The following is a 13,832-nucleotide window of genomic DNA, read 5'->3' as shown; positions in this document are numbered from 1 at the left end:
ATATACACACTGGCTGCAGCTAGAGGGAAGTAGCTTGTGCAAAGCTGACGTGAGCCATCAGTGTGAGCCATGAAGAAGAGATACAGATAAGGTGAATAGATTCTGTTTCATTTCTGTCACCCAGCCAAAGGTCACCGGGTTGATCCCCAGCAACAGATTGTGTCCTGAACAATATCCAGCAAAAACATATTAGATCCTCTTCTCAACATGGCTACCTGCTCACTAATTGCAAGTCACTGTGGATTGGCGCATCAGCTAAATACTAAATGTGTATAGCCTATGTAACAATGGGGCAGTGGTGGCCTAATGGTTAGAGAAGTGAGCTTGTGACCGGAAGGTCGTCGGGTCAATCCCCGGGACCGGCAGGATCAATCTAGGTGGGGAAAGTGAAAAGGCAGCGCTTGCCCCTCCTTCATTACCACCACCGAGGTGCCCTCGAGCAAAGCCCTTAACCCCAACTGCTCCAGTGGAGCTGCTCAGTGGCCAGCAGATCAGACTGTGGTTGTACTGGGCAGGTTCCAGGTGTGAGTGAATGTGAACAGGGCGCTCCTGAAAAAGAGAGCATTGCTCTCAGTGAGACCCTGTATAAATAAAGGGGGGAAAAAAAAGAATAGAACAGTATCATGGAATAGTTCATGGAATAAACCATTTGCATTTTGTGGGGAGACCATACAATTGAGTTAACAAGAACATGTTTGGCTTGCACAGAGTGCCCCCTAGTGGCTGTGAGGTGTCAAGAACAGGTTTCCTAAGGCATTTTAGCACACAACAGCATGTATATGGGAATGATTCAGGACCAATCTTTTTGATCAATATAAGCGGTTGATCACTATAAGCGGATTCCACTGATAACACCAAGTCAGTCAAACTTCAGGGATATCAATCTGTCCATTTTGAACTTAAATGTTTCTTATAATCCTTTGTCTTCTTTGCAGGGGCATTGGCGTCACTAGATCTTCACTCATTGCATAGGCCGACTAGGTTGCACCATTTATGATGCCCCTTTGGGGTCCGATGTTGAGTCGTAAATATCCTGTGATTTTGTATCTATTTAGAGCTGTACTAGCGTTGTTTACCTCACTATGGGGTGCTCTTGTAGTTAGTGCTCTTGCACTGTGTACATTATCTCCTTTGTGAATTCTCATTCCTATGATTTTGACTATAGCCTACATTGCTGGCCTACTTGAAGATTTAGATTTGTGCTATTTGTCATTGGGAAAGCTGTACTCTTGTATGTATGCACTTATCTTGGATGCATAAAGGCCCCCCTCACAGCGCATATGCACAATTAAGGCCAGAATAATAACTCACCTGCATCTCAACAGGATTTACAGCACAGCCACCTGAACACTCAAAGCCAACAGCACAATAACAAGAAATAAACTCACTTGTAGGGTACCTAACACAGGATTTACAGTGCAGGTACACTCAATTAAAGCCAAAAGCACAATATTCCTCTATTTGTCCATAAACATATGGAACATTTTGTCAAAAATATAGGGTTGGGGCCCTAAATACTGTAACATCCCCAGTTCCCAATACCAGGTGATTGTAATAAATTAACGGTTGACCTGTGATGACCTCATGCTGGCTGAATCTGGTGTGTCTGCACATATTCACTCACATAGTCATTACAGCAACAGGCAGTGCAGCCACCTGTTTCATTACAGTCACATCTGGAGTAGAACAGTTTGAACAAAACAGCTGTCAGTTACAACAGTAGAACATGTTCAGTACAAAATATGCATGAAAACTGAATATAAGGGCTGCATGTAAAACAGCAGCAGTAGATGTGACTGAGACTCTCTCTCTCTCTCTCTGCATTCTGATTCAGAGTGCAACACTGTATACATTAGAATGGCTTTCCAATAAGCCACCATATTGTTGCATGTTGGTGAAAGTAATTGACATGTGCCGGAGACATCGGCGGTGTAACCCACAAACCAATTACAATGTCCAAACGTTTAGCTTTGCTTTTGCTGCTCCATTTATTATTACTCAGGCAGATTGACAAAAACAGTTGAGTAAAACATCAAAAAATGGCTTTTCACAATACATGCTCTTAGCCTGGAGCTATCTAAGCCCTGGGCTAAGATAGCTCCAGGCTAACTTAGCGCCTTTTCACACACGCATTGTTAACCCAGGTTAACCTAAGTAAGTAAGTAAGTAAGTTATCCTTTATTTATCCCCATGGGGAAATTCATCCTCTGCATTTGACCCATCCTCTACTAGGAACCTTCCTAGAACTAGGAGCAGTGGGCAGCCACTGTGCAGCGCCCGGGGACCAACTCCAGTTCTTTTGCCAGTGCCTTGGTTGACAGGAGCATTAACCCTAACATACATGTCTTTCTTGATGGTGGGAGGAAACCAGAGCACCCGGAGAAAACCCACACGGACACGGGGAGAACATGCAAACTCCACACAGAAAGGACCTGGGACGGACCGGGGTTCGAACCCGGGACCTTCTTGCTGTGAGGCAACAGTGTTAACCACTGAGCCACCGTGCCGTCCCACAGGCCTATGCTTTTGTTTGTTTCCTTGGCCCCGTTTCACACTGGCAACATTTAGCCCTGCTGTGTTTAGATGGAGAGTCGGGGCTAAGCCTGCTCCAGAGCAGGGCCAGCTAGCCGGGGCTGAAGTCAGGGTTAGCCCACTTTGGAGTGGGCCAGGATTGTGCAAGTGTGAAAGCTGTCTTAGCCCTGGGCTAACAGCTCTCTTAGCCCCAGGCTAACAGAATGACTTAACCCTGGCTAAGTGTAGTGTGAAAAGCCCTAATCATACAGGTAGTCTAACTAAACTTGAGCTACTGCTACACCTGCAGACGCCATGGCCACGGTCAAAAACTGTAGAACCCCGCCCCCTTCCCACCTAGTGGTTCAACAAGTTTATTACACCAAAAAAGATAAAACACCAAAGCTAACAAATTGATGAATGGCACTTACACACCACTGTAAACGCCATGTAGTTGATTGGGGGGGGGGGGGGGGGGGGGGGTGATTGACTCTATCTGACCCAGCAAACTCTACAACCAAATCACAATACAATTTGTTAAACTTAATTATCAGCTAAACATTAGATCAGTGATACTCAACTTGCAACCCGGGGGCCAGATGTGGCCCATGATAGGGTGCCAAGTAGCCCCCACCGACCATTTTATAATTCACAATGAAAAGTAACATTAAATAATGTTTGACTGAGCTCCAACTTAATTGTCAAATATGCTTGCTCGCCACCCAGGCAGTTATATCAATGTACTTAACTAACTTAACTTAACTATCCTGTGTGGACCAAATTATCAGACTAAACTCTGGCTGGCACTGCAAAAACCTACAATCCACTACAGAACATTTTATATTATTGTATGTTTATTAACTGGCCCCTGGTCTCCTGTCATTTTGCAAAAGTGGCCCCCAGGCAAAGTAAGTTGAGTATCCCTGCATAAGGCTGCATTAGAGGACTGTTCAGATGCTGCGACAGATGATTCATGTCATAGGGGATGCTTGTTGTGACTTAGTCACTTGAGTTAATGGCAGGCTAGAAGTAATACACTGAAGAGCTGGGCTTTACATTCATTATGTTGATGTCACTGTTCATGTTTCATTCATATGAGTCAACTTTAGGAACAATACTAAATTCAATATATCTCAATACAGAACATGACGCTCTGGTGGGTCAGAAAAAAATCATGGTGATATTAGCTCCATGGTATTCTGCTGTAGTAATCACATCACAAATCAGACCCTTAACAATCACAGCTCTCTATTCAAACTATATTATTTACTTTATGATGAGATATTTACATTTTTGTTTACATTGTAGCAACGCAATGTCAAGATTTATGGCTGAGAAACAAACATAATTATGCATAGAGACAGACTTTGCTGTGACTGAACTTTGATTCATTACATGTTTGGTTGGAGAGAGAGAGGCTTGTTCCCCCTGCAGACATAGACCTTTGAGCCAATGCACCCAAGTAATTAGTCGTGTGCCTAAAGTGAAATTTATACCCGGGCATCAAAGTTATCGCCGGCTACGCCAGTGGCTGAAAATACAATTGTACTCAGAGAAGTTTGTTTAACTGCCTCTCATCTCTCCCTGCAGATGAAGTACTTCACCAAGAGGAGGGACTTCCTGAAGTACATGGAGAGAATGGAGACAGAGGGCCTCACACCTGCAGAAGGCCCGCGGCAGCCCTCCTCACCTCCAGACACACTTGGACTTGTGCAGATGTGTTCCCACAGTCATGGAAAACCTCAAAATCTCATTTCCCAGGCCTGGAAAAGTCATGGAATTTGTAAAATCCTTGAAACTTTTACGAAAAGTTTAGTTTAGTAAGTTACAATAGTAATCTTCTACATAAAGCAACATAACAGCAAACGTGACGTAGCCCTGTGTGTCATTGCACGATGTTTTGTTTACTATCACGTACAGTATGTTGCTTCATGTTCGTGTGGCGCGTTGAACATGAATTTGGATTCTAGTGCTTTTTCTATTTTTAGAAATAGTTTTATGGAAAATTAATTATTCCTCAATCCCCCCCCCCCCCAAATGTAATGTGACCCATTGACTCAGTATAAGAAATCCAATATAAAGAGCTATTTGTCCAGTGTAGTAATCATTTCTGGTATTGATTCAGAGTCACAGCTAACATTATGGATCCTTGAAAAGTCCTGGAAATGTTTTGAAATGTTATCCATGAAAATGTGTGGGAAAGCTGGATGTCAGGCCGAGGACGGGAGCGACAGCCTGAGGCGAGGAGTTTTGTGATGATCCTGTAGACAGAGTGGCTTTCCTCATACCTTTATCAGCCCACATTCACATGTGCTTTACTTTGTTTTATTTATTGTCATTGTGATTTAATGTGATTGAAGCCGCAGTAGGAAAGTGCTCTGGTACTGACTGACATCAGCATATACTGTGTAGATTACAGTTATGAATGAAATCCTGAAGAATGAATTTTTGTTGTGAAAAAGTATGAAAAACTAAAGAAATGTGATTTTTGTGATTTTTCTTTTGCATACATTATTAAATAGGTGCACTGAAACCAGGGATGTGATCTAAAATAGAAAAAAACAAAATTCAAGCTAACATCTGTGTTGCTGTTAGCTTGATGTCTCTTCCCTCGATTAATTGTCTGATGCAAAGCTTCTGTATTGGCTTAAAAGATGTGAGATTGTGAATCCGCAATGTTTCTAAAATAACTTCGGCCATCCGGTCTAGGGCGGGCTCTAGGCCGGAACCAGTAGGGTGACAAAATCAATTGTGGGCGGGAGCCAGGCTCTTTCTCGCCGAGAAGAGCCTGGTGACGCGAGGTTAGGGTTGCGTGACGTCACCTACCTATAGCGAGAGTGGATTGGTTGACGCTGGGGCGAACTTCAAAAGTCAGAGCCGCCCGTTGCCAAACTCATGGAAGCTAGTCTCATCACGGAGGACCCACCCACCGTCGACTACATCGAAGCTGCACAACGAAACGTTTTAGCCGGTGAATTAAGTGACTTTACTTCGGCTGGAATTACAAGTAAGTCAATATTTGAGTGATAACGTGCATTTATCACAGCATCAGCTTTAGTTTACATCATGCTTTTACTGGCGGCGGCCGGCGGTGTCGAGTCGACACCATCACCTGAAGTCTTTTGCAAACGTTGTAACGTTAGCTAGCCCGTCTCCTCACTGGTTGTTAGGTAACCTACTCGGAGTGCAACATTAGTTTGTGTTTAATCTCTTGAGACAGACTTTAACACCGTTAGACAGATTGTTTCTGTCGAAGGCTTTCTCTGCCTGCAGTGTGTGTGTGTGTGTGTGTGTGTGTGTGTGTGTGTGTGTGTGTGTGTGTGTGTGTGTGTGTGTGTGCGTTTGTGTGAATGTGTAGTGAGTTTTGCCTCCGCTCCGTGTTGTGTGTTTGAGTGGACAACGTTATGCTAGGCTGTGCAGTTATAACGTTCTGGACGTTATAACTATGTTAACAGTCTAGCATAACGCTGTCTAGCGTTATGCTAGACTGTTAACGTAGTTATAACCTTCCTCATCGTAGGAACGTTACGCTGTTAACGTTACACTGTTAATGTAGTTATAACGTCCTCATCTCTCTTCAACGTGAGATGAGGTTTTGCATTGGGATGAATCAATCACCATGTTTGTAAACACAGATTGGCCAATTCGGGTGCAACTGCCGTTATAGTTTTAATATATAACTAACTAAAATAATATATCTAACTAAGTTAGTGACACAGCTCATGTCACATTCATCTCCACAGTACCATGCCTGACCTCGAGAGCTCCACCCTGGACATCATGACAGCCAACACCAAGACCGTTCAGGACAAGGCAACAGCTCAAGGTAATAGGCTACACTCACCTATTGTTTCACATCAGGAGTTCATTCCAAAAAGAAGAGTAACTTCAGTAGTGTTTGGTTACAAAAGAGTACGTACAACAAACCAGGGTCATATTCACAACGTCTCTGATCAAGCTGGAAGTACCACTGTAGCTTCACCGGGTAGTGAAGCTGTAGCTGCCTACCAACACGAGGGTTGCAGGTTCGCGCCCCGTGTTGCCTCCGGCTTGGTCGGGCGTCCATACAGGCACGATTGGCTGGTGTCTGCGGGTGGAAAGCCGGATTAGGGCTAAGTGTTCTGGTCATTGCACTAGGGCCTCCTCTGGTCGGTCGGGGCACCTGTTCGGGGGCGGAAAGGAACTGGTGGGAATAGCATGATCCTCCCACGTGCTATGTCCTGCCGGTGAAGCTCCCCGCTGTCAGGTGAAAAGTAGTCTCAACGCTATGTTACTGCATGCTGCAGAGCTCTCTCTGGGTCTGGGACAATTTCCCTCAGCCAGCTGGTTATGGGAGGGAACCGTTCACTTGGCCAGTGGTGGATTCAGTCTTCCCCAATCAGTAACGACTTTGGGATCAGACGACACGGGAGGCGCAGCCCATTTTTCAAACCGCTCTCTCATCGGTGCTACGACCTGTCACTCATTCAATTTCAACCCGCCTTCAAGTCAGCAAGGGGGAAATTGGCCAAGTACAATTGGGGAGAAAATGGGGGGAGGGAATCAGAAATGATAATAATAATTAAAGAACGAATAAGGGTCTCTCTCAAGTATGTTTTGACAGGATGCATTGGCTGTTGCAGGAATCAAAACCATATTTCATACCACCAGGCTACCCAGCCATTGTGGTTTGAGGACCACAATGGTCCTCAAATATCACCCAGGCTACCCATATTTCATACCACCAGGCTATCCAGCCATTGTGGTTTGAGGACCACAATGGAAATAAGATAAAATAATGAGACTTTTTTGTGTTTTTATCCTCTGTGATTTTGTCTGTTCTTTCATTACTATATGTACTGTTGTGTTATTTTATTTTATCACCAAATAAATTAATGCATTCATTCAGTCATATCCCACAACTCTTCCACTTCTCCACAGAGGTGGCCGTAAACGCAAACAAACTGGTCGAGCGCTGGGAAGAATGCAAGGCACCGGAGAAAGAGAAGCAACAGAGAGGATCAGAAGTTCAGAAGGAACTACAGGTCCGAAGCATGGCTGTGAAAAAAGGTAAATTGTAATTGGATTACTAGGACAAAAAATATCATCTCTGGTTGTTTATGTGCATTGGTTGGAGAGTAGGAGGTGAAATGCGTGTGCATTTTCTTTTCAAAATCACCTGTCAAATCCCACTTTAACCCCTGTGCAGGCAAATATTTCTGATGAGTAAGGGGGAGAAAATGTTGGCAATCTGGCTTTTAGGTATTTTGCTTTTTTTTTTTTATTATTAATTAATGGATTATTAATTTGCCATATGCCCATGTTCACATGCTCTGTTAATGAAATAAAAATATATAGGGAAATACATCATCTTAGTTGCGTGTGCTGATCAGAGTTGTGATTAAAGGGTTCGGTGGAAGATTTTCACATTTCAAAGTGAGCCCCGGTATTCTTAAGTTTGGGAACCCCTGGTCTAAACCAATGGAAGGCAGTTTTATTTGATGTTTGATTGTTCAGCGATCTGTGGTGGTTTCATTCGCTATCATTTATGTGATAGTGCAGCATGAAGTCGCAATTAAGGATGCACAATTTTCTACTGTTTTCACCATGACTGTCTCCACAACATCCTTACCACAACCCATATCCATGCTGTTTCATTTTTTGTCTGTTATACCTTTTTCTCCTTGTCTCTGGACCCAGCTCCGGCCGACTGGCTCCCTCCTGTGGACTCGTCTGAATCGGCAGCCTCCTTTGCCCCTCAGGGCTTTGTGTTGCAGGCTCCTGTCGGCTTGTCCTTGAAACGTCAGCCTCTCGCTCGTCGCTCAGAAGATGCTTTCCTCACACCAAGGTCTGTCTGTTTTCCCCCTTCCTTTAAGTAGACTTTAAATTGACTTGTTGAAGGCACAATCCGCACTATAATGAAATATAATAAATATATATAAAATAAATGTGATGCCCCCTTTGATTTGAAAGGGGGCAAAAGTACTTGAAAGTCCTTGCTGCAGATAGTTTTGTAGTTAATGCAAACATTTCTTGGAGGTAGAAATGAACAAATGACTGATCATTGGTTAAGACAAACCACACTTTTTCTAAAGTTATGTTAGAATGTCTCAAGCACCAGTGAAAAATCTAAATCCCCTTCTGATTTCCTAATTTCCAGGTTCAATCTTCACTCTGCTCCTGTTCCTGCGGTCCACCTCGAGCCTCAAGCTGAGCAGAGCCGACCCTCTCCTCCCAAATCCCCCCACCGCTCCTCGCCTCGCTCCTCTCCCACACCGGCCCTACCCACTCCAGTCAGCCCCCAAGAGGTTCCAGACGATCCCTTTGAGATGTCCTTCCAGGAGAAGCTGCAGCACTTTGAGCAGCTGGGCCAAGCGGCTGAGGAGTTGTCCTTCTCTCCCACCTCCTCCTTCGTCACCAAGGTGATTTACCAACTTTCTTTATTTATTTATTTATTTTAATTTAATTCAATTTTAATTCCAATTCAATTTCAATTCCAAACAGGGGAAGCAAAAGGATGTAATGATTTTATTAAACCCTGCACCTGATATGCTAGGTTATTTGGCGATGCAGGTAAAACAGACGGTGTTTTGAACACGAAGTCATAACACAACTGGGTCAAGTGGGCGGGGCTACATAAGGTCAAGTGGGCGGGGCTACATAAGGTGAATAAAGCAGAAAAAACTGTCAACCATTATAACAAATCCCTTTTTGCCATGTTTTTGCAGCTGGACATCATCCCCGCCATGGCTCCAGGGTCAGAGGTCAATGAGGAGAAGCTCAAGTTGGCGAGGAAGAAGCAGTACGTCCCCCTTTCCTGTGTCCTTGATTTTGAGGGAATTGGGCCTTTAAAGTCTTTGAACTTGATGTTTAAGAAGGTGTGGGAGGAGATTGATGAATGAGGAGGGTACCTATGACAATAGCTCATTGTGTGTGTGTGTGTGTGTGTGTGTGTGTGTGTGTGTGTGTGTGTGTGCTCCTAGGTTCATCATGGCAGAGCTGATTCAGACAGAAAAGGCCTACGTACGAGACCTGCGTCAGTGCTTAGATGTAAGTTCAGCTGCACAACAGAGGGTCTCGGAAAGTATGCAAAACGAATTTGATAATTTCCAAACCTTCAAAAGTGGCAGTTGTACCAAAGCTCTCATACACATACTGTACAGTATCACTACAAATCTTTCTTCGTGTTTGTGAAGAATAATCTGCAGCAGTAGATCATTTTCAATTGGAAATGTATAGGAAGAACCCTGTTGGAGATGTTTGGTGGGTGATCTCTCTTATGTTCTCCATGCAGACGTACCTGTGGGAGATGACCGGTGGAGTTGAGGAGATTCCTCCAGGGCTCATCAACAAGGAGCACATCATCTTTGGGAACATGCAGGACATCTATGAATTTCACCATAAGTAAGCCAAGAGAACACAGATCATCAACAGCAGTTGATTATCCCACTTATACCATGGTCGCTAGCCAACTATATAAAATAAAAACATTTGTAGATTTTGAAAATCTAAAGTTTTTCCACAATCCATAACTAGGTTTCCCTAGCACAGTGGTTCTCAAACTTGTTTGACTTTTATTGAAATAACATCAAGAGCATGACCATTCCTTTCCAACAGTAATGTTGTCCAAATAAAAAACAACTTCCATTTCAACTTTATACAAAATCTTGCGACTGCTACATCTGTGCTTTCTTTTTTATAATACATTTAAATCAAACAGAAATTGCAATTGCAATCAATTTGCTAGAACAAAGTTAACCAGATTGCTCCATCAGATAAAAATCTAATGAAATGTGCAATCACTTTGTTATAACATTATTTTAGAGATATTGAATGATGATAATGTTTTGTGTGTGTGTGTGTGTGTCAATTTTTTTTCTTTCACAGCATCTTCCTCAAAGAGTTGGAGAAATTTGAGCAGCTGCCAGCGGACGACGACGACGTGGGCCAATATTTCGTCAAATGGGTATGTACTGTCTGTTCACCACTGTTTGTTGTGTTTGCATAAAGCTGTCATCCAATAAAAGCCCACCTCCAAAATGGTAAACTTTTCAGGAATAAGAACATAAATGTTTTAGTCTAGCTGAAATAACATAGATACTGTCCAAAAATCCCAATCTTAATTTTGTAGGAATAAAGACAATCTATTCACAACTTTTTTTTTTATTACACTTGGCTTTGAATGTGATTTCTGGACAAAGGCTCATAGAAATTGCTTAAGGATTACAATAGGTACAATATATAGGTTTATACACAGTTCTCAAGTAATAAAATCGAATGATCTGAAGCATTTTCCCTCAGCAGCAGCAGTGATGCTGAGATTGTGACTGGTTTCTCTCCTGTAGGCTACAAAGTTCCAGATGTATGTGGATTACTGCAAGAACAAGCCCGACTCCAACCAGCTCATCCTGCAGCATGCCGGATCCTACTTCAACGTGAGTATCTCCTTCTCCCATTGGCCGGTAATAAGATATGTCCAAATCACTCTGCTCCAATCACAGCACTGCATTTCTCTGTGTGTGCGTGTGCGTGTGCGTGTGCGTGTGTGTGTGTGTGTGTGTGTTACAGGCGATCCAACAAAGGCACTCACAGGCCGAAACCATCGACTCTTTCCTTGTAAAACCCGTGCAGAGGATTGTCAAATATCAGCTCCTGCTAAAGGTAAATAACCTGCCATGCCAGGCTACCGCAGTATCATCCAGTTGCGATGTTTGCCGTCTCCATGGTTCCTGTTGTCATGGTTTCTGTGTGTGTGTGTGTGTGTGTGTGTGTGTGTTCAGGAGCTGTTGAAGTGCAGCCAGGGCAAAGGAAACGTCAAGGACGGCCTGGAGGTGATGCTCCGTGTTCCAGAGAGTGCCAACAACGCCATGCACCTCTCTAACCTGGAAGGTGAGATGTCTGGAAGTCTTCTTCTGTGGTGTTTTATGGCAGTTGGCATCCTTTATGTTGCATTACCGTCTCCTTCTGGATTTCTCCATCAACTGTTTCCCTACATTCTGTAAAACCCTCTCACATCTTGAAGTCAAATTTGACAACAAAACAAAACAAAAACAGCACAAATCTATGCTTGACTCCAGGGAATAACAGCTCCTTTCCCCACTTTTCTCCAGCTGTTGATGTTGAGTCAGAGGGGGAGATGATCCTCTGCGGCTCCTTCCAGGTCTGGGATCAAAGGAAGGTGATCCGTAAGGGGCGAGAGCGGCAGCTGTTCCTCTTTGCGAAGTCGCTGGTCTTCAGCAAAGAGGTGAAGATCTCCAAGAGCACCAGCAAATACAGCTACAGGAGCAAACTCTTGGTAAGTAGATGATAAGATACTCCTCTGCCCACCAGTGACTGAACAGAGAGCACCCATCGCCAATCTGGCATTTATTTGATTCTGAATGTTGGATGTGTTCATATTGAAAATGTTGACTAGTAGATGAGAAAATAAGTACTTTTTTTACACTGTCCCTTTTTGATGACATCACGCATGACCTTCCCGTCTTCCTCCCTCTCCCTGCACAGACATCAGAGCTGGGTGTGACGGAGCATATCGCCGGAGACCCCTGCAAGTTTGCTCTTTGGGTGGGACGCACCCCACCCCAAAACAAGAAGAAGATTGTGCTCAAGGTAAAACTCTTCTTCTGTGCTCTCTTTTAGGGTTCGACCGATATGGGTTTTTAAAGGCCATGTTTGATTGGAACCGTCAGTAGTAGCTGATGTTTAGTACAATTTAAAGGGATAGGCCAACTTTTCCCTGATTTCTGAATCCAAGTACCTCCTTTACCCCACTACAACATTGTGCTTAGGAAACTGCAAGTGAAACATATGTCATTAATGAATGTTATACCATGGTCTGGGTGAATACTCGATTCTGATTGGCTGCAAGGTGTCCATTAATTAGTGATAATGTACAGTGATAATGTACACCTAGCTAAATGGTCTGTTCACCGTTCATATCAATGCGCCAGGATCACGACAGAGCCGCTTGAGCTCTATACCACCGTTAACGCTTAATATGGCACTTTTATATGTTTAGGAAAAAAAAATTGTCGGTCAAAGTAAGTACGGTATTTAGATTACCCCTGAGTTCTCAGTTTATTAAAATAGCGGCTATTTAGAAATCTGGGCCCGTATTTATCAAGCTTCCTAGAATTACTCCTAAGAACACTGCTAAGAGTACACTTATGAGCAAAAGAATTCCCAGCTAAAAGCTGCACTTAAAAGTCAGTTATTATGCATCTCACTCCCTCTTTCAGCGAGGTGTAGGACTGAATCCTAAGTGTCAATCTCAGAGCTGATTTACGACAGGTGTGTGTGACAGGTGTGTGTGTGTGTGTGTGTGTGCCGTAAAGGGAAATGTTGATGACGCAATTCCAAGTACACAGGAATGGCCAATCGCTGAATGGAATCCCTTATGCACGAAATATCCTAAATAGAGATGATTCAACAGTGAAATGCACAATGGGAGTGTAGCATATATTCACCAATAATTTCAGAAGAAATTATCAACAAAATAATACAAGATAGCCTACATTGAAAATGACTCAAGAATAGGCTAAATGTTTCCTAATCCACCCAATTTACCTAATTCCACAACTGACTCGAAACTGGTGTGCTGTCAATTGACTACCCTATATAGCCAGGTTCTATAGGCTGTATGATGAGCAAACATGGAATCCAAAAGAAAGCCGAATTGGAGGGAGGATGACACGCTGTGCTTAGTGGAGAAGATTTGCGCACGTCTCTGTCTCCTGAATGCCATGATGTCAACATTGCCCTGCTGGCAACTCCTAACCACTTAGGACACCTCCTGAGGACTCCTAAATAGCTGGGGGAGTAGGAGTGTTTCCTAGTCTTAAGAAGGTTGATAAAAAGCTTTTATTCTTAACTCATTAAGTGCCATAGACGACCTAACTCGTCTTACATAATCCAGCGCTTAAGTGCCAAGGACGGACTAACTCGTCTTACATAAAGATTTTTTTTTTTTGACAGTGGGACATCAATCAACCCCTTTTACATCTTCGAGATAACTATTTGGAGCAAGAGCATGTGTGTAATCTATTTTACCGACCACTAAGTGGCGACAGAGACCGAGAGAAGTCACAGCCACGGGACCCAAAAGCCACAAAAGCAGCCGCCAGTCAGAAGCCCGGACACACACACACAGAACGGACAGAGATCCCTTCCCCCCAGAGCCGCGCAGCAACGCGCGAACACACACACACACACACACACACACACACACACACACACACACACACACACACACACACACACACCGCGGAAGCAAGCCATTCAAGGAAATGGCGACGCGATTTTACAGTAATCCATTTCAGACTCGTCTTGCCCGACAGGCAAGC

Source organism: Poromitra crassiceps (assembly GCF_964638095.1).
Source record: "Poromitra crassiceps genome assembly, chromosome: 18".
NCBI lineage: Eukaryota > Metazoa > Chordata > Actinopteri > Beryciformes > Melamphaidae > Poromitra > Poromitra crassiceps.
This window is presented reverse-complemented; position numbering follows the sequence as displayed.